General features: G+C 37.7%; 1 protein-coding gene across 7 annotated transcripts in view; it reads right to left on the bottom strand.

The window, feature by feature from the left end:
• Window positions 1-27,221, bottom strand: part of TSPAN18 (tetraspanin 18) — a 182,618-nt gene that overhangs the window by 106,970 nt on the left and 48,427 nt on the right. The gene's annotated exons all lie outside the window — the stretch shown is intronic.

Genomic DNA, 27,221 nt, shown 5'->3' with positions numbered 1-27,221 from the left:
GATAAGTCAGAAGATGACTGAAATTAAGCTCCTCCACACATAAAATTAAAGGTCATATGTGTGTGACAAAAAAAGGTGTTAGATTTTGAGTTGAACAACTAAGTAAAAGCAGACAAAATCCAATTATCTTATAAAAATAATGGTGACCTGCTGTATTGCATAAGGCACACAGCTTAAGCAACCACAAAGAATCTCTGAGATTCAGTGATATATAAATGTAAAATAGTATTATTATATACATAACAATCAGTGGTGGTATGCAACTGGTTCATCCCGGTTCTGGCGAGCCGGTAGCAACGATGAGGAGCGGAGACCGTACTGGTTCTCTCCACGACTCTGCTGTTGGGCCCACCTGTCCTCCCAGGCTCCCATACTCACTTTTATCTGCTGAATTTGAAGCGCAGCTGCTTTGCACGGCACAGAATAGTGCTGAGCGGCAGCTGCTGAAGCGACCAGGATCGTGCAGGCTTGCAGGAGGCAAGTTAGAACGTCTCTGTGCCTGCACAAAGTGCGCATTTGGCATGCGCGTGCACGCAAAGTGTGTGCACGTGCGCAAAGCGCGCCCACCAAGCCACGCCCACCGAACCGGTGGCAACAATATTTGAGTCCCGCCACTGATAACAATGTGAAATCACAACTGCCAGTTCTTTCCCTGGTGTTGGCCTTCATACACATCCAGTTCGTCCTAAGAACCTGGGATACTATAGTATATCAGCATAATATAGATGGAGATCCAAGCAGTGTAGCCTTTTGTAATTGAGATATAGAAAATTTTCAAAATTTGAAAAAAAAAAAATTCCAAGTGCCATCCAAGATGTTTTAGTGTGGCACCCAACACACCAATAACTACTGGGACTAAGGCCCATTTATGTCATAGTCTTTCAATTTCTATTTTCAGATCTTGATATTTTGTGATCTTCTCCAATTCTTTATCTTCTATAATCCATGTCAAACATGGCTATTAATGGAACTAACAGCATTTAATTTAGGAACTGGATCCTAAATATGAGAATCATGTAAGCACATCATTAGAAAATGCCTTCAAAACACAATTACTTCTCCTTACATTAGAAATATCCTGCCTCTAGACATCCTTAACCTCCCCCCCTTCTCCAAATATGAATCTCCTGACTTTTCTTGCAACAGACTGTTTTTGATTTCTCAAAACAGAAATGGAAGAAACTTCAAGGGAGAGTGTAACCTCGCTGGCCTCCCTTTGTTGGTTCATGAACTCTATTGTTTTCTTAAAGTCCTAGCCCTGCAAGCGATTCCTGAGCTTTATTTTTATTCTGAAAGCTTTATATTCCCTGACTTGACTGAAATTACAGCTTTGTTGGTGAGTAGGGGGTGGGGTGGGAGTGAAAAACACTCAGATCTGCTAAGTAAACAACACTGACTTAATTTATGAGGAAAAAAAATCCTGGAAGAAAACATGCTAGGCTGCTTCCATTTAAGATATAACTACTACACCTTCATTAGCAAAAATCAAACAGCTGGAAAAAGTCCTTTCTTGCCCATTTTCTGTTTCAATTCAGTCTGTACATAATGCCATCTTTTGTACTAGAAATGCTCAATAACAGAATTTACTAAGACACAAGAACCTCAGACATTATAACTCATGAATATAAAATGTCATGAATTAATGAAAGCAAAATTAAGTAGTAACCTTACTGTTTGTACATGCTTTTCATTGTATGTATAAAACCTAACATTCCAGGAATAAAATATTCCTGGAAAACAATAGAACATTCAATTTCTTATCCTGATCATGTCAAGAGTACTATGGATTTTCAGAAGGGAAAATTTGCATTCGTACTGTTCACTACCAGACTTTGCTTCTGTGTAAACTAGTGCAGTAAAGACCTAGAAGTCTTTAAACAGAGGCTAGATCTGTTAAAAATGCTGTAGTAGTGAAACTTTCACTGAGCAAGAGGTTGGACTAGATGACTTCTAATGTATCTATCTCAGACTAAAAATTACCAAGACCAAGCATTAGGGGCAATTAGTTTTGGGTAATGTTCCTTTTTTAACCTTGGATGAAGATCACATGAAGTGTAAGCACCACCTTATAGTGCCTTGCTAAGGCCACTCTTGGAATATTGCATTCACTTTTGCTCACCACTATATAAAAAGATGTTGGGACTCCAGAAAGAGTGCACAAAAAAGCAACAAAAATGATAAGGGGAGTAAGGCTAAAACATATGAAGAACGGTTGCAGAAATTGAGTATGTCTAGTTTAATGAAAAGGATGACTATGGGTGACATGATAGCAGTGTTCCGATATCTCAGAGGCTGCCACAAAGAAGAGAAAGTCAAACTATTCTCCAAAGTACCTGAGAGCAGGAGAAGAAGCAATAAGTGGAAACTAATCAAAGAGATAAGCAATTTAGAACTAAGGAGAAATTTCCTGACAGTTAGAACAATTAATCAATGGAACAACTTGCCTCCAGAAGTTGTGAATGCTCCAACACTGGAGGTTTTAAGAAGAGTTTGGACAACTATTTATCTGAAATGGTATACAGTTTCCTGCTTCAGCAGGTGGTTGGACTAGAAGACCTCCAAAGTCCCTTCCAACTCTTTTACTCTGTTTGGGATAGGGCTACACTTCTTCATTTAAGGGAAGTATACAGTCTGGGAGTTTTCCTGAACTCATAATCCTTACTTTGATGAACAGATGGCAGCTAATGCCAGGACTTTTGCACAGTTTCATCTGGTGTGCCAGTTACTTCTTTCCCAGACTGGGAGGCATTTTAGACAATCACTCATGCCCTACTCACTTCACAGCTCAACAATTGCAATGCATTTTACATGGGGCTTCCTTGAAGACCACTAAGAAATTTCAAGTGGTCCATAATGGAGGGATGAAGGCAGTGATGGCATACCTTAATATGCCCATGTGTACGCACATATGTCACCTCAATTTCAAGGAATGCACTTATTTATATGATTCAAAACAATGGTTATAACCTGTAGAGCCTTACATGGTATAAACATGATCAATTGTGAGTCCACCCAATTCTCCTATCCACATGCCCTATTCAATCTGGCATAGTTGACACAATCCCAGTCCCTTTAATTAAACAATGTCATCTAGCAGAATCCCAAAAGTATGCCCTCTTTGCCATGATCAGCCAGATCTACCATTGGTTCTTGTTTATTTTTTATTTTTCATAATTAGTGTATTTTATTTTTACTTTGACTTACCATAAAAATAAAATTGTACATCTAGTATGGAGTTGGATGCTGCCTAAATTGAATACATTAAATTAAACATTGACCAGAGGAGTATTGGGCAAATCTCAAGAGTTTTCCAGAACACTGCACTCCTGGATCTATACTTTTTGCACAGACCTAACCAGATCTTTGTTTATAAACTTTCTCTAGGAAGTAATTTGACAGGAAAACATACTGTTGGTTACTAATTGCTTGATAATCCCCCTTCCCATGCTTCTCTGTAGTGACCACAAAAACTAAAATTATATTGAGAAAAGTTAGATTTTGTAACACTAGAATAAATAAATGTGCAAACAGGATTACTAGATAAGAGAAAGAGAAAAATTATTGGAAATGTCCAAGGAGGTCTTGCATATAGAAAAATACATACTATACTGTGAATGAAAAGTCCAACCAAGCTCTAACTTGGCCATGCTATGTAAGCATAATCATTTTACACAGCGTGCATAGTTGCACATTTAGGATATTTCTCTCTCTTCCTGTTAGGGTCACCAATCAAAGGTGACCCAGTCACAGGCTGTCTCCTTTGAAGTTGTACTTAAATAGATATGTTGGTCAAAACAAGGGATGTCATCTTTTATTGATGTCTAGATGATTACTTAAACTTTTGGGGACATGATTAAAAGACTCAAGCAGACATAATTCTGCTTTTGCTAGGACTGAAACCTGACATTAAGTTGTTTTCCCATTACAGCCTGATATATGTGTTTCATTCTTTAGCCTTTCTTATTCATTTCCTTGACTCTGAATTTGCATTCAGCTCTAAATGTCCACAGAATTTCTATTCAAAGCTTCCCATAGGCCACCTAAGAGGACTGCCAGAAAAAACATTTCAATCTTGCCCTGAAACAAAAATTGTTTCCCACTTACACTGTTCTTAGATACATTCAGGGCTGATCTATCCCCCCCCCCCCTCTCTCTCAAGAGGCATTTTTACAGCACCACTATACCGTAATCCTTCCTGAATGTATACGTAACTACGGGTAATCCTTGTTTTGCAACAGCTTCAGAAAGCTGCCTTTTTCAGTTATAATAGTAATGAAAAAGGAACTTTATCACCAATCTTCACATTTACAACCATCACAGGTCTAAAGCAAAGAAAAGAAGGACTAGGGGAGATATGATAGCAGTATTCCAATATCTCAGGGCCTACCGCAAAGAAGAGGGAGGCAAACTATTCTCCAAAGCACCTGAGGGTAGAACAAGAAGCAATAGGTGGAAACTAATCAAGGAGAGAAGCAACTTAGAACTAAGGAGAAATTTCCTGACAGTTAGAACAATTAATCAGTGGAACAACTTGCTCCAGAAGTTGTAAATGCCCCAACACTGTATGTTTTTAAGAAGAGATTAGATAATTAGTCTAAATGGTGTAGGGTTTTCTGCCTAAGCAGGGGGTTGGACTAGAAGACCTCCAAGGTCCCTTCCAATTCTGTTTTCCATTCTATTCCAATTCCTATTCTATTCTATTCCAGTAATAATGACAGTCACATTTTTATTCAATGATCACTTCGTTTAACAATTGAGTTAATCCCAATTCTGATTGCTAAAGAGAATTATCTGTTCTGATTGGTGGACTCTAGCTTCTTTTTTCCTTTTATTGATAGATCAACTCATGTTCTCATTGTGTTGGGTATGGCTATAATTATTTCTATTTTTAGAAAGAAGATCCAGCCAATTACTGCCTAGTAAGCTTCTTAATACAATCAGCAAAATCTACAGCAGACACTTATATGGAAAACTTGCAGAACCTCTGTAAGAACAGGATTGTTTAGCTCCTGTAGGCAAATTTCAGAATAAGTTGTACTACTTTAAACCAGGGTTCAATGTTATAGCATCAAATTGAAAATTATAGACATATTAATAAATAATAATGAGGCTTCAATATGGAGAAATATCACTCCCCCAAAAGATCAATAATATCCCTGCTTTATACAAGCTATGTAATAACTTTGTTTTATTTCAATAAGCCTAATGAGAGATATGACGCACTGAACTCTATAAAACTATAAAAATCCATTAACTACAAATCAATTGTGGTTAAAAATGTTTTTCCCCGAGATGTGCATTTCATGAAAGGCCTCCAAAAGTTGACCCAGACAGCAAGCAAACTGCTTTAAGTACCTGGGCTTTGTACTTAAATCCTCAGGAATATAAAGTGCCTTTGTTGCTTTATCCAATTTGAATGACCTTCAGCAGTGGCTAATTTTCTCTTTTTTTTGTATGTCAGAAGAGCAGGATACAGCATATGCCAGCAGCATTAAAAAATATTTGAGGCCAAGGTATTAGCACAGCTTCTTAGAAAGCTGTTGATTAGATGATATTAACCCATCTGAATTAGAGACCACTTGTCTACTTTTCAAAGGAAACTATTTCAGGTGCCCCACTGTCAATTGTAGCATTCTGGAAAGAAGTAGGACTACTTACACCAGGTTATAGGTAAATATCTTTAGACATTACCTAAAGGTAATATTTCCCAACATAATTTAGCTTTGCTTATATTGAACAATTTTCATTCTCCTAAAGATAAAAAAACTGAAGACAAAAATCAGCATTTCTGGCCCTGCAACAGGACCAATGTATGTTAATCTTTATGTCTGTCTCATGCCCAGTTATTTTGCCATTATTACAGAGGAACTCTCTAAAATCTTGGGCATTCTAATGAATGTTATGTTTAATATCTCTTATTGGATAAAGATCCTAAAACAGCATACACTATGACTACATTTGCATTATTGCCATGATATACTCTAAAACAATTAGTTAAGCTGCTGTCTAGTTAGGACAGCTAAACTACACCTAACTTGACCAAAAACTTGCAAAACTATTGTGGGAGCATTGCTTTGGAGCAGGAATCAAGGCGTTTAACTTGCTGAGTTAATCAGTTCAGCTTTTAAAGGTGACCACAACCTGCATAGCATCACAGAGACATCAAGGATGCCACTAATCCGAGACTGGAATTTTCCTTGTATTTGGAATACTGGGAGGATAATCTCTAGGCTACTAAGAAACAGAACAGCATTATTTTTTAAGATGTTGTAGATAAATTAGCATATTTAAAAAGGATTTCTGAAAATTATTCTGTATAATGGGAACTTTGGAGATACTAAGAAGTTTCTTTCTGTTAGTCAAATGCTCATCAGCTCTCTAAGAACACAAAATAAATAATGCAAATAAAAAGGCTCCTTTCATTAGTGACTCTGCACTCTCACTTCCTCCCTAGCATCTAAACATAAAAAAATGAGCCCCCTGGCCCCTCCCTGGTACAGAATGATTTATCATCCACACCTCTTCCCAGATATGAAGAGGCATCTAATGTTTTATTAGCTCATGGTCACTATCATACAGTTCTTTTCCAAATACGATAATTGCTTCCACACTGCACTGACTTTCCCAGTGGGTTTTTTTACTGGTAGGTTAATAGCTTCATGCAAGTATTATTTTTCCTTTGAGTTTTTCTCTATTGGATTAATTCAATCTCCTACTGCTATTGGATGATGAATTAGAATTATTAGAATTCTTTTTATTGGCCAAGTGTGATTGGACACACAAGGAATTTGTCTTGGTGCAAATGCTCTCTGTATACATAAAAGAAAAGATATATTCATCAAGAGTCAAGAAACATAAGGTACAACACTTCATAATAGTCATAGGGTACAATAAGCAATCAAATCATACTAGGAAACAGTCCATATAAACCATAAGGATACAGGCGACAAAGTTACAGTCTACGGTCACAAGTGGGAGGGGATGGGTGAAAAGGAGTGATGAGATGGTTAATAGTAATAGTAATGCAGACTTTGTAAATAGTGTTGAGGGAATTATTTATCAGAGTGATGGCATTTGGGGGAAAACTGTTCTTGTGTCTAGTTGTTCTGGTGTGCAGTGCCCTATAGCGTCGTTTTTGAGGGAAGGAGTTGAAACAGTTTATGTCCTGGGTGTGAGGGGTCTGTAAATATTTTCATAGCTCTCTTTTTTGACTCATGCAGTATACAGGTCCTCGACTGAAGGCAGGTTGGTAGTAATTGTTTTTTCTGCAGTCCTAAACCAAATTAGCACAACTTCCCAAAAGGTTGGAGTTATTTCTCCCTTCCCTGCAAGCTGTCCTTCCCTCTAAATCTTGCTCTTAAAATCACTGAAATATCCATGGACATCATGTATTGCATACAGGCTGGGATGTGTTTATTCATGCATATGTCAGCCATTCATCAATATCACCCTTATTGATTAATTCTACATATGGCATTTGCAAAGAGCTTCTGGGTCATGTCTTTGTCGTGCATTTGATATATCCCCCTTTTATTAATAAACCCATCTGTGTTGTTGTATACCACATCCTCCAAGCAATTTAATCTTGAAAGATATGCAAAGTGGCTCAAGCAACAAGTCTCTCTTTGCAGTGAGTCACATATATCACCTCCTCAGAAATCGAGGATGTTTTTAAATTTGAAAAAAGTATTCTTTTAAAGGTATACGAGAAAGGAGCAGTTAAAATCAAAATGACAATGGTATAGTTTTGGAGATACCCTGCTACTAATTCTATCAGAGAAATTTAAATTTGTGTATCCATGCATATGAAGGGGTTGTAACTAGTCTGCTTTAGGCGAAATGCAGAAATATTATCATGATTTGGACTTCTGTTGTTCATCAAAATGAACTTCCTTCCTACAATTGCTGGGACAAAGGCTCATTTCAACACTAAGAGCAACCTTTTACACAAAGTATCACTAACCTTCGGTGGAACTTGCAGTTAAGTAAATGCTGTGAAGGTGTAGAAATTGAAATCTGCAAAACACTTAAGTTTAGTGGAAAACATATATTTTGGATGCAATGAGCATTTGCTTTTTATCTGCAGTACCTCCATTATGGTTAGGGAAGCCCGGAGGATGCCTGATAGGCAGTGTGGTGCAGATATTCGGAACTAAATGAACCAATAATCTTACTTGATATAAAACAGATTCCCAGATTTACAGTTTTAATAGCAAAATCACAATGGGTACTGTCGAGATAATAGATGAATAAGATAAAAGTAGAAATAATAAAGCACCAGTGGGTTCTGTGCTTTTTTCTGCTCCTTATTGGTGAACATGTTCTACAAAGGACATTTATGTTTGGCTGAGACCCTTCTACTTACAGCCCCTACAGGGCAAAACGAATTTATAGTTGAAAGGGAAAATAGACTAAAGGATCTAGGCCTGGAGTCCTGGACTCCTTTGGCATAACAAGAATACAAATAGCTTCTGCAAGTCTGTTTTTAATCATGAACATATGTGAGCATGGTAGGCCCAGCGTAAGTACAAAACACCTGCCACCTGCCCTGTGCACAGAAACACCACTTCTTAAATACCTCAATAGCACCTTTTGAAATAATTGTGCTAAATCAAACATTTGTGGTTTCCTGGTATAAGCACAAGGTGTTTTTTTTTTAAATTAGACAAAGGAGAAGTCAACTAGAAGCTATAATGGGGATGAAAAGCAGGAGCAGCTGATGTTACTTTCTCTAAGAAATGCTCCAATGAAATGACCAAACTATAACTGCATTTGCATTCCCAGTCCATTTTCTGTGTATCCCACTACTGAAGTAGCATGGTCATTGCTACTGTTTGTTCATTATCCTAGGTTCAGTTCTCTAATACAGTGGCCCCCAACCTTTTTTGTGCCACGGCCTGGTACCGGCATCACAAAATGATCCGAGGCCTGGTACTGGCATCAGCACGCATGGCAAGGCGAGCCGAGCGACCGGCCAGCCAACCGTCCCCTGCTTCTCCCCGCCACCTTCAACTCCTCCTTTGTACCTTTGTCAATGGGCTTCGGGACGGCTTCAGGACGATCACTCGGCTCGCCTTGCCTTGGGTGCTGAAAGAATCCTCGCACCTTAGTTTTGTTCGAAGCCGCCGCCCCCCTTTGATGAAACTAAGGCGCGAGGATTCCTTCAGGACCCAAACGCCGCTTTCCAACCGGAAAAGCTCACCGGAAGCACTTTCTCATCAAAACAAGATGGCAGCGCCCAGCAAACCGGCGGCCCGGTAGAAAATGTTCCACGGACCGGTCCCGGTCCGGGGCCCGGTGGTTGGGGATCCCTGCTCTAATATATACTCCTTTACTACTATTCCATCTCTCAGTGCAATATACCAATGAAAGCTATAGCACTCTCAGGTTTGCCCTGATTCACAGCTACAATCATATCAGAGTTTGCCCATCATTTCAGCAACTAGCTGCAATGGCCAAAATAAATCCTGATCCTTTGAAGCTATGCTCTCTCTGGTGCAGCAGTAAAAAGGTTCTTTCTTCTTAAAAAGAAAGATTTTCACATACTGTATTGTTCTATTATATCAGAGAGGTATGTGGGCTGGGGTGGGGTCTCTTTTTTTTTGGCATTTCTGTTTTTGTTTGTAAAGCAGGATACGCTGTGAAAAGCAGGGCTTAAAGTTATCTCACGTGGTAAACATGTTAATGCTATCAACAAGAAAACAGCAGGAAAATGTACACTTTGGATATAAAAATTCCCACATTTGTTCCAAGAATAAACCTTGGGTGTTCCAACGTGTTAAATGCTCCTCCGTTTGTTCTCTGTTTCACTAGGAACTGCTGCTTTTTCCACACAACAACAACAAAAAAACAAGTATCTACATATTCTGCTGATAAATGCTAGTAGAGGAGCAGAGCTTTTAACCATTCAAAAGTCCAGGTCAGAGGTTATCTCTTAAACACAGCACAGAGGACAGGAGGATTTGTCAGGCACCAACACCCCACCTTCCAGCTTCAGATATATATTTTTTATCGCTTCCTCCAGATGAGTTTTCATAAAAAAACGAAATCCATCTCAATTTCTGCTCCATTTTTTAAACCTGCAGTTTTAAAAAGACTAGCTAATGTACTCTTTAAAACCGAATAAAAGCCATTTGGCCTGTGATTTATAGATGAGCTACAAATTAGACAAGTGTTTTAATTCATGTTGACTTTTTGAACATCTCATTTGTTAAAAAAATAATTCACATATAGTGTTCTGTCGCCAGGACAAAGCAGACTTGGATACCGGAGTTGAAAACAGCTCTTTATTAGCAGCCAGTAACTTCAACTAAAGTCGAGCCACAGCAGCCCTTTTTATAGCGGCTGCTCGTGGCTCGTAACCAATGGCATGCATTTAAACTTCCCGCCGCTTATGCGGCCAATCGGAAACTGCCCTTCTTAACCAATCGTTAGCTGAGTTAACTAACCAATAGGAATGTAGTATTATATTTGAATACACTACATATAGTTTGTGTTTACATTCATGTTCTGCAAGATTTTAGGGAAAACAAGAGACAAATGAAAACTCACCGAGAATAAAAGCCTTAATATTGGCCAGTAATCCCATTCAAAGACAACTGGCCTTCCTCTTCCTTTTTCTCCTTCACTTTATCATACTCACTGTATAGGAACATTCTCAGTTCTAGTCCATGTTTTCTTCACTGATAAGGAATTCCTAACCCAATAAGAGATTTCTAGGCTGAGAGAGGTAAAGCCAACAGGTTTGTATGGAGTAAGGCAGAGTCAAAACCGGGGAAACAGGAAATAGTCTCATTTTAACTCTGAATCTGCAACAGGTAGGCAGGAGATAAATACTCTAGGACAGAGGTCCCCAAACTTGGCAACTTTAAGACTTGTGGACTTCAACTCCCAGAATTCTCCAGCCAGCTGGCTGGAGAATTCTGGGAGTTGAAGTCCACAAGTCTTAAAGTTGCCAAGTTTGGGGACCTCTCCTCTAGGATGATCTGGTATCATAGTTTTTCTTTTTCATATTTCCACTTTCAGGTAGCAAAATATAAAGATCACCATAGATGTCACATAAAATAAACAGCAGATTCTGATGAAAGAGAGGCAGCAGGAAGCATGTCAGTATTTCTCAGTGTGCACACAAGCAAATTAAGATCTTCAATGTATACAATCTTTTAAAAAGTAAAATTGAGGAATACAAGGCTTGTCAGGTAGGACAAAATCACAAAGATACCAGTGACAACCTTGCTGTTATGCAAATTAAGTGCTTTGTCTTCTATTCCTAGTTTTCACTAGAATGGTGCAGGCACAACATTTGAAAGGCTTTAGAGTTTGTTTGATAGGCTTAATACAAGTTCACTCTACTTCTATCAACTGTTTATGAAATAATTAAAAAATGCCACAAGCTGTTTTACTGGTTAATAGAGAAGAGTCTCAAATAAATCACTAGATGGCTTGAAGCCTAGCATAGAAAATTTAATATGTTCTGGAGTTATTTAATCTTTCCCAGGTTACTAACCTTTAATAGCAGTTTTGTTTCCTGTGGAATTGAAAAACAATACAGTTCTGTCACTAAGCAAGACAAAATTAAATGAATTGATTGAACTGTCTCTTTCTGGTATTTTTAACCATGATTCATACAAGCCTTGACAGGAAATATTATCCTTTATGCAACATATATTGACATTTTTAATTAAAAAACAACAACAGAATTGATGTAGTGTGAATGTTTGATAACAAGGCTGGCTTCCCGTCTAGAACAATTATATTGGCCACAAGGAAGATAATTCACAATTAGCAATTAACTATATAAGGAAAAGATATGTGAAGACTTAATGAATTAATAAACAAGGAAAGAACTTATTGAACCTCCTACAATCCCAATGGAGGTAAGATTCAGTACAATCTGACATTAATGCCACTGTGTTGTAATAATTTCATACTAGAAAGATACAAACATCACATTAATTAACATCTCTCTCAGAAGAACAGCCATTCTCCGATTACCAGTAGGCATTTAATTTAATGTTTTCCAGTTTTTGATACTTCTCTCCCTCTCTCCCTCTCTCTCCCTCTCCCTCTCTCTCTCTCACACACACACACACACACACAAACTTGCAGGCCTTATCCCTACAGTTAAGAGAAGCTATAATTTTGCTGAAAGTCCCACTTATGCTCATCTCTCATTCTCATATTTATTTGTTAGACTTATATATAGTCACTTAAAAATATTTTTCTATTTTTAGTTTTCAATGCTTTTTAGTAAGTTTTCTTGTTCACCACTTCTCTTCATCCTACAATAGTATCAGAGGCTCTACTTTCACAAAAGTGTATATTTTTATCAGCATTCCCAAAGTTTGAGACTTGGGAAAAATATTGTAAGCTCTACTTGATACCAGATGCAATGGTAAAAGTATCAAATGTAAATAAATTATAACAGGCCATATTCCTCTTTTGGCAGGGTTTACATGTGCTGTATATGGTTTTAATAATAAAACTCATTATTCCTTATCTCTTTATCCTACTCCCTTTCATAAGGCAGAACTCCTTTTCAACAGTTATACATAACAAGAAAAAACCCGAATTTATTCTGGAAAATCCCACAGTGATCTAACAACGGAGCACACACACATTCTTTCAGAATATATGTCTAAAAATATAAATCTCTGGAGGGAAGTTGAGCTCAATCCTGACAAAGGATTGGCAAGAAAGAGCCATTAACGGATAATGTGTGCACAGGGAGTCATGCTGTTCTAGAAAGGTTGGGCTGTGAGTTTTGAAAGGACTCCCATTCTCCACATTCAGCAAAATTAAAACATAATTGCCAGCTGATAAAGAGCACCAAGGCAGAAGGAAGTCAAGTGATCCTCCTCACAAAAAAAGTTTGCTTTTAACACTGTGCGCAAGAAAATTGAGATGCAAACAATAAGATCAGGGTGAAAATGAGAAAGGTTCTTGATAAATCCCATTTTCTTCTGGAAGTAAAAACAAGTCTGGAACACCCCTTTTTGTATATTCCCAGATGACTATTTCTGTGGATGGATTTCAAAAATCCTTAAAGTAATAGACATTAAAAAAATATAAATATACAAATACTAAAGACAACTCACACCAAAAAATTCATTTTTGCCATGTAGAGTAAGCACTAGACATCAAAAAGGTGTGCAATGCAAGAAATGTCTGGAAGGGGAAAAAAGCTTATCTCTCTCAGTGAAATAATAATAATAAGCATTGGATATGCTACATAACAAAGATCCTTCAGGACTGCTGTCTCCCCATTTATAATTTCACTGTTGAAAAAACTCCAGAAAAGATCCTTTGATATACTCTATGTTCCTTGAAATATTCTAAAGCTGTTCAGAATACAAAAAAATCAGCACCTACAGGCTTCTGTTATCTATGTATGTGTGTCCCTGCTGACCCAAGATTTAAGCCAAACCAAACGTTCTGGGTGGCCGAGAGATAAAGAAAGAGGGACAAAACTTGTGAAGAGATATAGTTCCCTTTGTATTCCGGATCTTTCTGAAGCTGCTTTTGTTACTGCTTGCAAATGATAACTACAAAAATAAATAAAGGATGATGTCATCAAGCAAATTAAAATGGACCAAATGAAAACATTTTCAAATATAACAAGACTTGATCACAATCTGTAAGCAAGTTATATGAGAAATTATGATAAACATGAGTTCTTGTTCAAGGACCGTAATTTGACAATACGTTATACAAACATACATAAAGGATTTAATGATTTCCGTTTATTGGTGAAATGCCTTCTATGTAACAGTGTGTGAAATAGCAAAATATTAACACATGCTCAGAGTCTTACACAGAATTACCTGGATATTATTTTCCCTATTACATAAAAGAATATTTATAATATTTATAAAATAAATATTATTATAAAATAATATTTAATACTTGAACTTTTTCCATTTAATGTACTTTTTCCATTTCATCTAAGCAATGCATAGATTAAAAATAAGTCTACCGTTTATTTTCATTGAATTTAACGTTTTGCATTATCTATGGATAAATACCTACACTTAATTTTTAAATTGAGGCTTAAATCCTAAGACAGAAACTGCTATGAAAGATTCTGTCTAAATCATTTCAGTTTTAGTCTGGCTACACTGAAAATCAGTATACTGAAAATTGAATTAATTTAAAATCTAAATGTACAGAATAGCAAGGGAATACAAAGGTTAGGGCTGTGCAGAATGTTGAGGAAGGGTCCAGTCTGAAAGACATTCAGTTGAATTGAGGTGTTATGCTGATATACCCCTTCAAAGATGCAGATGAAACTGTCTTGTTGCTTTGATTTGGGCTATGAGGGCTATGATAAGATCGCATTTGCTGCTTTGAGGTGTCAAGGCACAATGACTCAATTTTTCAAGCCAAGGCCCTGCCTAAAATTGGGATCATGCAGTGGTCTGGATTGAGTCAATGCCTCAATGGTTTTCATACACCTCACAACAAATAGTCAATTTCCTAAATCTACTATACTGATATTTAATCAAACCATCTTTTAAATTTAAAAGCATTATTCATTTGATTAACGTTGTGTATTTTCCAGCTCTAGTAAAAGCCAAGGACACTAAAACAGGGTACTACAGGGTACTACTACATTATGCATTAACTACCAATTGTGCACTCAGATCTGGGAAAAATACAAATATAATAGCTTATGTAATTAATTGCCTCTATTTACAACCTGGAAACAGAAACATTTCCAAAAATATATCTGGACCAAAATGACCAACTAGGTTTACAATTTAAATATTTGCTAACTATGCAATATTTAGAAATGGTTAATGACTGTTCATTTTCTAGAGATGGCACTGATGATACAAATAAATAATGTCTTTTCTGTCACACTGATAGATGTTTATGGAATTTATTAAGTGCTTCAATCCAAACAGACTCTAGCTGGTAACAGATAATATAATATAGTAATCATAATGGCTAAATTAATACTGGCACCAAAAACCTCACAATCAATAGCCCAAAGGATCCCGGTAGAGCCAGGTTTTTAACTACTTGTAGAAGGCCATGTGATTGGGAGACAGCCTTATCATGCTTCACTTGGGCAGGCTGTTCCACAGCAAGAGAGACCCACCAAAAACACCTGCCAAAACATCTACCTGGATACACCTCATGCTGTGTAGGGATCCTTTGCAGGTGCTCTTTAACTGGTTCTGATAGATTAGCAGAATCTATCTAAGAGAGTCCATTTCACAAAGCCCCACTCCCATGCCATACAGACCCATGCCTCTAAAAGTATCAACCAACATCTTTTGTTACACTCACTCGGAAAGATGATGGTAGCCATTGTATATCCTACATAAATAGTGTCAGGGCAGTAATACATGCATGACAGGCCGTTAAACACACAGATCACTCCATTCTGCATTGACTTTCCAAATGGACTCCAAGAACAGCCCCCATGCCTAATGAATTACAATAAATTAACTAAGAAATGGTAAAAGCATGGGTGACTCTTCTTATCCTGTTCTTAATAACTCTACAGCTGGTATTCCAGGCAAAGGTGGACAAAGGCTTCCAACTTTCAGTAGAGGCTGTCAAGCCAGGGTAATCCCCAGAAGTTAAGCTTGCTTTTTTTTTTTTTTTTGGAATACATAACCCCATCAAGAGTCAGGTTTGGTACTATGCTGACCTGCAGCAGTATGCTTCTGGATTAACAGCTACTTCATCCACCATCTGTTGTTTGTCTCCAATACATTGCTATGTAAAGCAATACTTTTCCTATGCCAAACAATACTAATCAAACATCCACATCTGCCTATCCCAGGCAGGGGTGGGATTCTACCAGTTCGTACCTATTCGCTAGAACCGGTTTTTAACATTCTAAGCAGTTCGGAGAACTGGTTGTTAGAAGAAATTATTGGCCTAATCCTGCAAGGAAGGCAGGAAGGAAACATTCTGGTGTTGCTTACAGAAACTGCCTCTCCGTTAACCCTTATTACATTCTTGGCAGAACTAGACTTCCTGTCTCAGGAATGTCTCTGGAATTTTTCCCCCCTCCTTTGCTGGTACTTTGCTTGTGTGGAGTGACCATTCAAAGTTACAATGGCACTGAAAAAAGTGACTTATGACCATTTTTCACACAACTGTTGCAGCATCTCCACAGTCATGAGAGGCCAGGCGAGGAGACGCGTGCCTTGATGTGAGTGATATTGAGTTGGCCATGCCCAGCCAATAACATGACCACCAAGCCATGCCCACCAACTAAGCCACGCCCACAGAACCGGTTGTTAAAAAATTTGAATCCCACCCCTGATCCCAGGTCCTTGGAAAGAAATCAATAGGTAGATAAAAATACCAAATCCAGTCTGAGCATCCAGCTGATGAATCATTACAATAAAAAATTTCTATTGAAAAGCATTTGGTAAACAGAAGACAACTACTCCTTCAAAAGAGATTACAAGTCTAAACCCATCATTATTGTATTATGATAGGCACAATTTATTGAGGTTATTTTGCCGAATATACTCCAGTCTATGGCAAACAGATGAAAAAAAAATAGAATTAGTAGAGAAATCTAAAGGAGACATACAGGACTACATGCTGTATATTTATCTGTTTTATTCAGACTTTTCTGGAAGGGTTTTGTTTAAATCAATTTATGATATGAGATAGATATAAAACTAACAGCCTACTTTTTTTCTGGTCTCTTTTAACATGGGATAGAATGTTTCCCATCTTTATTTACAATAAATTAGGTCATACTGAAAACAAGGAACAGAATGACAGACATATGGGATATAGCAGCAATAACAACTAAATGCAGGTAATACGACTTACCTAGGGAGAAGCAGTCAGAATTCACAAATAATTCATTACCCCCCTACAGCAGAAAGGAAGGAAGGGAGTAAAGCAGAAAACAAAGACCCCAGTTGATTATGGCGATGATTTCCCAGCAAGGATCAATACAAAAATAGGGATAGGATTTTGAAACAGCTTGAGTGATAATGAGAGAAGATTCCACAATAATGCTTTCTAGCACTATGTCCCCATTACATGTTATGAACAAAAGCTCTAAACACCCCAGATCCTAATTGGCAGAGACAAGTTCTGTGCCATTTTTTTCCAGCTAATGTTTGCACACACTACCCAAAAGGAATAATCTAAGGCAGTGATGGTTAACCTTTTCATCGCTGCATGCCAAAGGTGCACACACGCGCACATGTGTGCCTGCACCCATAATACAATGCGTGCTTGACCCCCCCGCCCCCTGCGCATGCGTGCATGACACCCTGTATGCACCGCGCGCCTCTGCATGAGTGCGTGACCCCCTGCACGCATGCGCCCTGCCCCCTGCGCATGTAGGCAGATACCTGGCAATCAGCTGGCTGGTGGGAGGCATGTGTGCATGCGCAGTGGATCTGTTCCGGGCGATGGCTCGCGTGCCAGCAAAAATGACTCTGCATGCCACTTCCAGCACGCATGCCATAGGTTCACCATCATGGGTCTAAGGTGTTAAACCAACACATTTATTTAAAAGGACCCTGAATTTAAGAGTATCCACCCCAAAGGAAGAGTAAATAGGAAAAAATAGATTAAAAACTTTTTTAAAAATCTGTTCAGTATTGTTTCCCTATCTTGTGAAACCCAGCAGAAGCTAACCCCAGAGATTCTCAACAAACATGCATTAATTAAATATGACAGATGCATATATGTGTGTGCATATGTGCTTGTAGCCTCTATCTAAAATTAACTGAGTCCCAATCAATATATGCTAATTATTGCCTTAATAAATGCTACACCTGCATGAATTCCCTCCTGTCTAGCAGAACTAGCAAAAAACGAAAAGAAAAAAAAATAGAATGGAAAGGAAAAAAGTGAAGGATTAAATGTAAGCAGAGAAAAAAAGGTAACAACAAGGAAATAAACAGACAGAAACTTATATGGGTGTCATAAAAGGATCACCTGCATTTTTATACCATCTTTTCTAAGCAACCTTTATTCCCAACCAAAAGTTAAGAATTCCCTTTCCCTTCCATTGAATTGGGGAGGGGGAAGATGGGTAAACAGTTTAACTAGAATCAATATTAAGGGCCTGCTCATAATCAATCTTTTTTTCCTTAGTTTATATTCTAGTTCGTTCATCAACTGATTAAACAACCAGTTCAAACTGTAACAGAAAGAAAACAAAAGGCAAGAAAGTACGAGGCACTTAAAGTGACAGTTTAATAACTGACTCATTCTATTGTGTCATGTTTTCTGTACAGCAGAGGCTGAAGGTTCCTTTTCTTAGATATTTTTATAACAGAAAAATTTGCTTTTTCAAGTTAAATGTGCCATTTAACTAGAAATAGGCAAGATATTTTGTTTGTTTCCTTTTTACTCACAAATGCAATTAATGTAATTTAGCCTGTAGGTTTATCCAGATTATATTATAGTTATTGTCTGAGGCACATAAAGTACTAGAATTTATTTACTTATTAATCAAATTTATATGGCTGCCCATCTCATGCTATTTTATGTTTCCCATCTAATTCAGTGGGCACACACAAAATGAATCCATATTTATGTTAAGTTCATTTTAGCTTTAAGATGAGAAAACCTGCAATGGCTACACCTTTTCAATGAATAGTTTATAATATAAAAAAAATCCTACAGGGCATGGTGGTTTTCAGTGAGCACCAACTGTGAATTTATAGCAACTTGCTGCTATGGTGATACCCAATTTTGAACTAATGGATGTTCCATATCTGGAATGAGAAAGTATTGCTTATGTATTTCCCACAAAAAGACTTGCAAATCAGGATTGATCATAGTTTTGGGTTTTAAGAAGTGCTGACCTATGTGGCATGAATAAAATATGAGTTATCCTAGTGAAAACTGGGAAGTCTCCTCTGAAGCTGAGGGTACATGAGAAGTAGAAGAAAAAACTGCTCTGACTTATCATTAATTTTCCCTTCCAAACCACAATGCTTTCTTTGAGTGGAAGAATAATTTTCATCCAATGAAAAATAAAATGTGAAGCTGCCCAGGAAAAGAAGAGATACTTATGTAAGTTAAACTAATGGTACATTTAGTTAGGCCTTGGGGTTTAATTTTTCTAGCGGCACTGTACTTCTGCCAGGAGCCCAGAACATCTTACCATCTTCTAAATAGAAGTAAAATGTGTTTGTTTATTTTACCCTGAACAGAAAGCACTTAAAAGAAACAATGACCAAATGCAAAAACCACCTGCTTCTTCTGCATCTGATGAAAAAGTTTGTCTCTGTGTTAAATGTGGGAACTTCCAAAGCCAATACTTAAGATCAGAAACTATTCCTTCAGTTTGTTTTTTTAAAATTCAAACTACTTTTAAAAATTTACATAATACTTTTTAAAATGTCTCAAAAGCTTCTGCTAAATTATCTTAAATTACACAAGTCAGAGATCACAATTCAATATCTGCTATTACTGAGATGCAATTTACTATTCCAGAAGACAGACAAATGTCTGCTAGAATCATCTCCCTAACAACTGATGCTTTGTACAAATGAAATCCTAACAGAGACTCTTTTCATTGACCAGAGACATAAATTTTCATTTAGAAAGATCCTGTCAGAACCAGATTATCGTGTTTTCATGATGCCTTGAAAGAATGTGAAGCTCTAATAAATGAATGCAAGATGGGACAAAGTTGAAAAAATAGTAACAATAATATATCTATTGCCAATCAAAAAGGATTAATTTGAAAGGTATCTGCTGGCTACTTAAATAAAACTTTATTTAACATCAACCTTATTTGTAATCGTGGAGACCTCTAGTCCAAGTGAAATTTGAGTCACACAGTTTTTCCAGTAATCTTTATACCACCCATTCCAAAACTGCATTGTGGCAATACACCTTGAAGATTGTGCTTAACCTGAGACTCAGAAATTACCACCATAAAATTAGTAATTTTATTTAATAGAAATTAAACATATAAGCAGTGTGCAAACTGATCCAAAGCTACATTTCTTTGGATTATGTAAAAAAATCACATAGGGAAAAATGCCTGACTCATATGTGATATACTCTCTTTATGTAGTTTAATTTGAAAATGAGATGGGGGATACATCAGGTGAGTGGGAGGCTTCAAAAATCTCAGCACAGAGATGACTGCCTCTGATGCTGTTATAATAGCTTATGCATTCTCTACCCCACATTTAATTTTTAAAATAACAATATATGTGTTGATACCATATGTTTAATGTGTAGAAACACTTAGCACAACATATTAGTCAAAATAATATTTCTGAAAAACAATCCATTAACACCTTGTATTCAAATTCCTTTAGATAGGTAATCTATAGATTACGCATTTTGCGCTCAAGAATCATGGTGAGCTCCTCAAGGCTATTATAATGTACAAGAAATAAATAAAAGGCTTGTTAGCAACAATATACTGTTTTCCTTCATAGTGCTTTGCAATATGCTTGACAGAAGCAGATCTTGTCAAAACATTATGTGTAATGGAACCCTCACACAGTGGGAGTATTTATAAGATACTAGCAACAGTTTTATTTCCAACACTGACATATTATCTGCTACTGGTAGATTTTTCTGCATGTTTAATACATTTTTAAAAATGTATTAAAAAAGGAATCTTTTTTAAATCCATAACTCACCACAGGATCCTCTTCCCTGTATCTACCAGACTTCTTTACATCCAACCATCTGCTACCTTTGCAAAAGGAATAAACATGAAGATAATGTATTTTTCTAATTAGAGAGTTTCTTTACCATCAGCAAATGACAATCTGAACTCTCAACTGTCATTTAGTTCCCAGACCAGTGTTTCAATGGGGCTCGCACCCAGGAAGGTATATTGGATTATTTTTTAATGACCAGAGAAATTATCTGTATATTTCACCGATATAAACAAAACTTATCAATTGCCAGGATGGCATAGGTTTCTAAAATCATTTTAAGATGCAACCAAGGAATGTTACAGAAGCCTGTAAAGTTTCTCAGCCTTCTCCAACAGGTTGGCTGAGTGTTACATAGGATTATTAATGCCATCTCTTTACCTAATAATAATCATGATCCATGATGAGAACTCTAGACCAACACAAACAGAAGATGTGAATTGGGAAGACAGCCAACACTTAAGAGTAATACTTACATTAATGTCTATGTAGAATTGCATTTATTATGTTATTGCCTTTCATTACTGAAACATTTCCCTGTTCCCAAGCTGGGATACATATGTTTGGGGCCAAGAATCAGTATTTATCTTGCTGCTAATCATGCTCAATTATTCTATAAAGCAGGGTTTTTTTCCAGGTCTTTTAACAGAAAACTGAAAAAGAAGACCAAAGCAGACCATTTCCCCCCCTGTAAGCTTTAATAGCATCCTCTAATTAAAAAGACAAAGGAGCTGCATCCAATGCCTTTGCTGGCATGGCTTTCTCTTTTCATGTCTCTCCCGCTGACAAGTTCACCTCCTTTTTTTCTTTGCTCAGGATCTTTCAATAAATAAATAAATAAATAAATAAATAAATAAATAAATAAATAACACAACAAGCTTATCTTAGTGTGGGGTTGTCATAGAAACCATATCCCCCAGTAAGATGCTCTGTCATAACATTTCAGCATTGTGTGGTTTAAAGACACAGGCTCCTTTTTTTCTGAGATTTGATGATCTGCCTCAGCCTAAGGTTCAGCCTGCAAAAAGACATGTGGGATAAAGTGGAAGCTGATGAATAGAAAGGAAAGGATGGGTGTAGAAAAATCCAGACACCATATTCTTTGAGGAAAGCAAATACTGCTTTTCTTACTCAGTATTTTCCACTCAAGACAGTGAAGTTACGGTTGCTCTCGTGAGAGGAAGGAAATTGACAAGCATATTCTATGCCTCGATAATATGATATTTCATTTCATACCATCCTGCTGAGAGAGTTCAAATTTCTCAGCCTTGTGTGAATGAAGAAAAGAGGGAAGAGAAACCAATATGTAGCCATAATTAATCAGAAAAGAAATAGGTTTCCAAAAGTCTACTTCTTAATTAGGAGTTGGGCTTCCAGGTTTTAATCACTTATGGATCCAGATGGAAGTTCTCTAGATTCCTGGAATGACAGAACGTGTTAGTTATCAATTAAATGCACAAGGCAATTAGCTTTAAACATTTATGGCAAAACATCACTGCAGCTGGGCAACATTTTGAAGAGGAACACATTTGAAGGCATGTCTCAGCTCATATGTTAACAGATGATTATCAGTTACTGCCATATAATAAAGTCCTTGTTGCTTGGAAAGCATGCACTTTGCCAAGAAATATACTTGGGAAAGCCTACCCATCTGACAGACTACAAAGCAGCTTCATACTTTTTCTTCATATCAAGCTATGCATGTGGAGTTACATTCTGAGGAGTCCTTGATGTTCTCTGAGCTTGCTTCTTTTCTTGCAGGCATTTCATTACCCAAACTACATAACATCATCAGTGCTGGACTAGTTTGAGTTATGAAACATCTGCAAGAAACCAAGCAAGATCAGAGGGAACTAAGGACCCGTCATGTCAACACTGAGCTACAAATATTTTCCTTTATTAAGAGTTATATTCTTCCATAGATATTTGATGGAAGGGATATTTCTGTCTACAATAGATAGCACTGGATTTTTGTGTGTGTGTCAGTCTCTAGCGTACCACAAACATGTATGAACATAAAAGAACTAATCTTCTGAATTATATGTTAGGTCATCTCCCAGAAATACAATGGCTATAATTCAAGCCCATTACAGAAGCCATAACTGAAACATCTGCTACATGTACTTTGCAATTTTTTAAAAAAACAGATTTGTGCCCCCAAAGCACAACATAAAATTTCACTGAAAATGAATTGGAGATGCTCTGACAAAACATACATTACACTATATAAAAACCACTGGGGCAGACCATATTTATTTATTTATCTAGTTAAGTTTATTTATCTAACTTATATAGCTGCCCATTTCACCAGCAAGTGACTACAAAATTGAAACCAATAGTATACATTATGCATAAAAATATCTCAGGGGTAGATAACTTTAAAGCATAAAAAAAATAGCACGCACTGATGAGCTAGCATGAAGGAAATGTCCAATAGGTTATTTGGGAATCCCAAATTTATGCTGAGGCTAATGAGGGAGCTATTAGTGAAACATTCAAAAAGAAATGCTTTGAATGTTTTATTTGTAAGTGTAAATGAAATACTGCTGTTCAACAATTTTAGACTCATACAGTTATTCTGAAAGTTGCCCTTCCATGTGAAGAAAGTCAGGCAAAACTTTTGAAGCAGCACACCAAATCTGCAAAAGTCACAACTGTCCTATGTGAAGAGATAACTAAAGAGATCATTCAAACCAACGTATTGAAAACAATTCTACGGGTCTGTTAAGCAGAAGCTAGTCAATGGTGAAGAGCATCAATATAGGAAGGTAGGTAGAACAAGTAGTCTAAGAACAACAACAGCAATCTAGCCTGAGGTCCAACAGGCACAAATACAAATCTAGAATCTAAGTGTTGCCCAGTAAATTGCAGATTTGACCTAATAGTATTAATAGCTATCTTAGGGCTACAATGCTAGACCATCCTGAAATATTAAGTAACAGGAGGAAAATCCTATACGCTTTAATAAAATAATTTGAATTATTTGTCCCCTGAAATTGACAAATATGACAACTAAACAACTTCAATTGATCTCTTTATTACAAGAAATCAGTCAGGGTAGATATTTAGAGAAATAAACACTTCAGATGATAAACAAGGCGTTACAAACAAGCTAGAGTTTTTGAAGCAACTACATTACAGTTGTTCTAATTTTGCTTAATTTTCATACTGCAAGTTTTCATACATCAGAAGAAAAAATAAATTTATCTATTTGTAACATTTATAGGCTGCCTATCTTACCTCAAGGTTATCTCAAGGTAATTTTGGGCAGCTTATCATAATAAAAAATAAAATTATATACATTAAAATAATAAGTACTGTAAGTTAATACAAAATCCAAAACACTGTGGGCCAAATAAAAGGTGGAGAGGGCAGGACCAGAGAAGAGGAGGGAGGTGAGATCTGTTCTATCAACCATCTCTACGGTGATACTCCCCCATTGGAGCCCTAAGCTAATTGGCAGAGCCAGATCTTTAGGCTCTTCTGGAAGGTCAGAAGGCTTGGAGCCAACCTCACATCCAGGGGAAGATGTTCCACAAGACAGATGCAATGACAGAGAAGGCCCTTCTCACCAGCTGGAATAGTTGGCTGACAGGGCCCACTTCCTCTGCTGACACAGATGTGGCGGGCCAGTTCCAGTGGGATGGTCCCTCAAGTAGCCTTGGTCCATATCATAAAGGACTTTAAAGGTGATTACCAACACTTGTATACGTAATATGCAGTTGTAGGGTTAAACATTTTGTTGCAAACAACCAGCTATATCAGAGAAGTTTGAAGCTGAGGCTTAGTGAAGTTTCCCAAAAAGATCTACTTACTGTCTAGGCAAAATGAAGTCTAGGCAAACTTCGTAAAGAAAGCATTCTATAACTAGGACATCACTATCAAGAAGGTTATTTGTTTCTCAGTTGGTGATGTTAATCCACCAGAAGCCTTTCCACTGAAGATGAGGATGTAGTGATGCCCTAAAACCTAAACAGGAATATTATGGATCAATACCTATTGTTGAAACCAGAAAAAAAATCTAGCAATTTTGGAGCTGGAGCCGTCCAATAAAATGCTTTACATCTGTCATAATATTCAATAAAATGCCTTTTGGGGAGTGGGGGGGCAGAAGGTAGTGTCAACAGTGGTTCTTGGAAAGAAAAAAACATGGACACAGAAGAAAAGAAAAACAATAATGGGAAGTAATAAATGCAATAAGTTAAAGCATGATACAACTGCAGGAGAAAAAGGTATAACTATAAAAATGGTAAAAAAAAAACTGATTTGCTCATGAAGTCACTGTGCAATTTGTTTAACGTGTGTGAAACCCATATCTGCACCTGATTATTAGAATGTCATTATTGTTCTATGTACAAAACAAAATACAAGAGTGAAAGCTACAAGTACAATGGGATTAACTTGTTCAGTATGCTGGAAAAGTGTTGGATAGAATTCTCATTAAAAGACTACTAGAAGAGACAGTGAGAAAAATTTGAGAAGCGCAGTTCGGTTTTCTGATGGTAGGGGAGGGCTGATTCTTGTGAAGCAGATGAATGTAGTAGAAGAAAGAAATTGTATTGTTTACTGGTTAAAAGATTGAATATGGTACATGAATAGCTTTGAATTACAGAAAGGCTTATTCAAATATGAAGTTAAAAGTTATTGAATGCAATAAGAGCAATGTATGATGGAAATGAAGTATGTGTCACAATAAACAGAATCTTCATGAATAGCTAAATATTGATCAGAAAGTCAGAGAAGATATAAAGATACAGAGAACTGTGATGGATATTGATATGTATATAGCTATATGATCTTTTTATATAGCATGCCTTTAATTTATTTGGTTTACTATTTCTTACTTGCTTCAGGCCTTTGCATAATAGTGCTTAGCCCAGTAAGAAGATGAGAGTATGGTATGCAGGGTATGTATGTTTATAAAACAGCATGAAAGAAGTTTCTGTGGATTGCTTTATTTGTTAAGGATGACATCAAAAATTTAAATCAAGTCTTCTAGTATAAAGTCCCTTTGGCTTCAATATTTGCAAGGCAAAGCCTGGAAACTGGAATTCAGAGCTTGAGATCATGAATCAAAACATGCCATTGAGCCATTTCCCCCCCTTTTAACCACAATATGTTGAACAAGCAACAGTTCATAATATAACACTAGTGACACACAAGTTCTCCAAGGTTATGCCAACAAAATTTTGTAGAAAATCACATTACAGCTATGAGTTTTGTTTCTTTTTCTCCCAAAACAGAATTAATGATACGACAGTAAATAAATGCTTCGGGCTTCTGATAAGGATCACAATTATTTTAGTAGCTTCACAAAATACATGTTAGAGTGAGAATTCTGTAAGATGAAACTTAACAGAGAATTTTCTAGAAAACATTTTAAAAAATGGCAAGTCAGTGATTATTAACACTGCTCAGTGACAATGGAATATCATCAAGTTCCATTGAAAGTACAGTCCCATAGGCTGGGCTTCCGGCACCCAGGGTGTATTTGTGTTTTTGTGGTGTTGGGGGCCGGGCTGCAAACCAAACAAGTGGTCCCTTATGGCGTTGTTTAGCGTTCTTTGACGGCCTCCCAGAGCTACTGTGTTTTGGTTTGCGCTTTTCAGGGTAACACCCCGCTAAACATGGATGGAGGGAGGGAGAGAGAGAGAGAGGCAGGCAGGCAGGCAGGCAGACAGACAGATATATGGATGGATGGATGGATGGGTAGATAGATAGATAGATAGATAGATAGATAGATAGATAGATAGATAGATAGATAGATAGATAGATAGATAGATAGATCTATATTGGTAGATAGGTAGGTAGGTAGACAGAAAGACAGACTTTTGGATGGATGGATGGATGGATGGATGGATGGATGGATGGACGGACAGACAGAATGCGACAGTGGCAGCACTTTGGGAAAGGGGTGGCGGCGGCTTTTCCCAACGTGCTTCTGCATTCGAGGTGCTGGTTCCTGTGTGGACAACAATCAATGGAGTGAGCCTGCAGGGCTGGTGCCTCAGACGCCCCCCTGCTGCCTCTTAGCATCCCCAAGGGGACTGGCAGAGGGGTGCTAAAAGGTGGCAGGGGGGTGTTCGAGGTGCCGGCCGGCCCTGCAGTTTCACCCATTGACTAGCACCACTCCAGAGCCAGCACCTCCAATGTGGAAGTGGTGGCACGTTATGTACCGCCACAGCCACATTTGACGCGCCATCCCCCTGCTGCCTCTTAGCATCCCTCTGCTGGCCCCCTTGGGGATGTTAAGAGGCAGCAGGGGGCGTTCGAGGTGCCGGCCCTGCAGGTTCACCAACTGACTGTAGTAACGCTCCAGAGCCAGGTGCCTCCATTGCAGAATCGGTGGCAATTATGTGCTGCCGCGTTTGATGCACCGCCCCCCTGCCACCTCTTAGCATCCCCAAGGGGGCAGGCAGAGGGACGCTAAGAGGTGGCAGGGGAGTGTTCAAGGCAGCAGCCGGCCCTGCAGTTTCACCCATTGAGGCTCCAGAGCGATGCTATAGTCAATGGGTGAACCTGCAGGGCCGGCACCTCGAACGCCCCCCTGCTGCCTCTTAGCATCCCCAAGGGAGACAGCAGAGGGGT

Source organism: Notechis scutatus, chromosome 1 (genome assembly GCF_049901735.1).
Source record: "Notechis scutatus isolate UNSWTSFEM ecotype Mainland chromosome 1, rNotScu1.2, whole genome shotgun sequence".
Classification (NCBI taxonomy): Eukaryota; Metazoa; Chordata; class Lepidosauria; order Squamata; family Elapidae; genus Notechis; species Notechis scutatus.
Note: the sequence above shows the minus strand (reverse complement) of the source record. Positions and strands in the feature narration are given on the sequence as shown.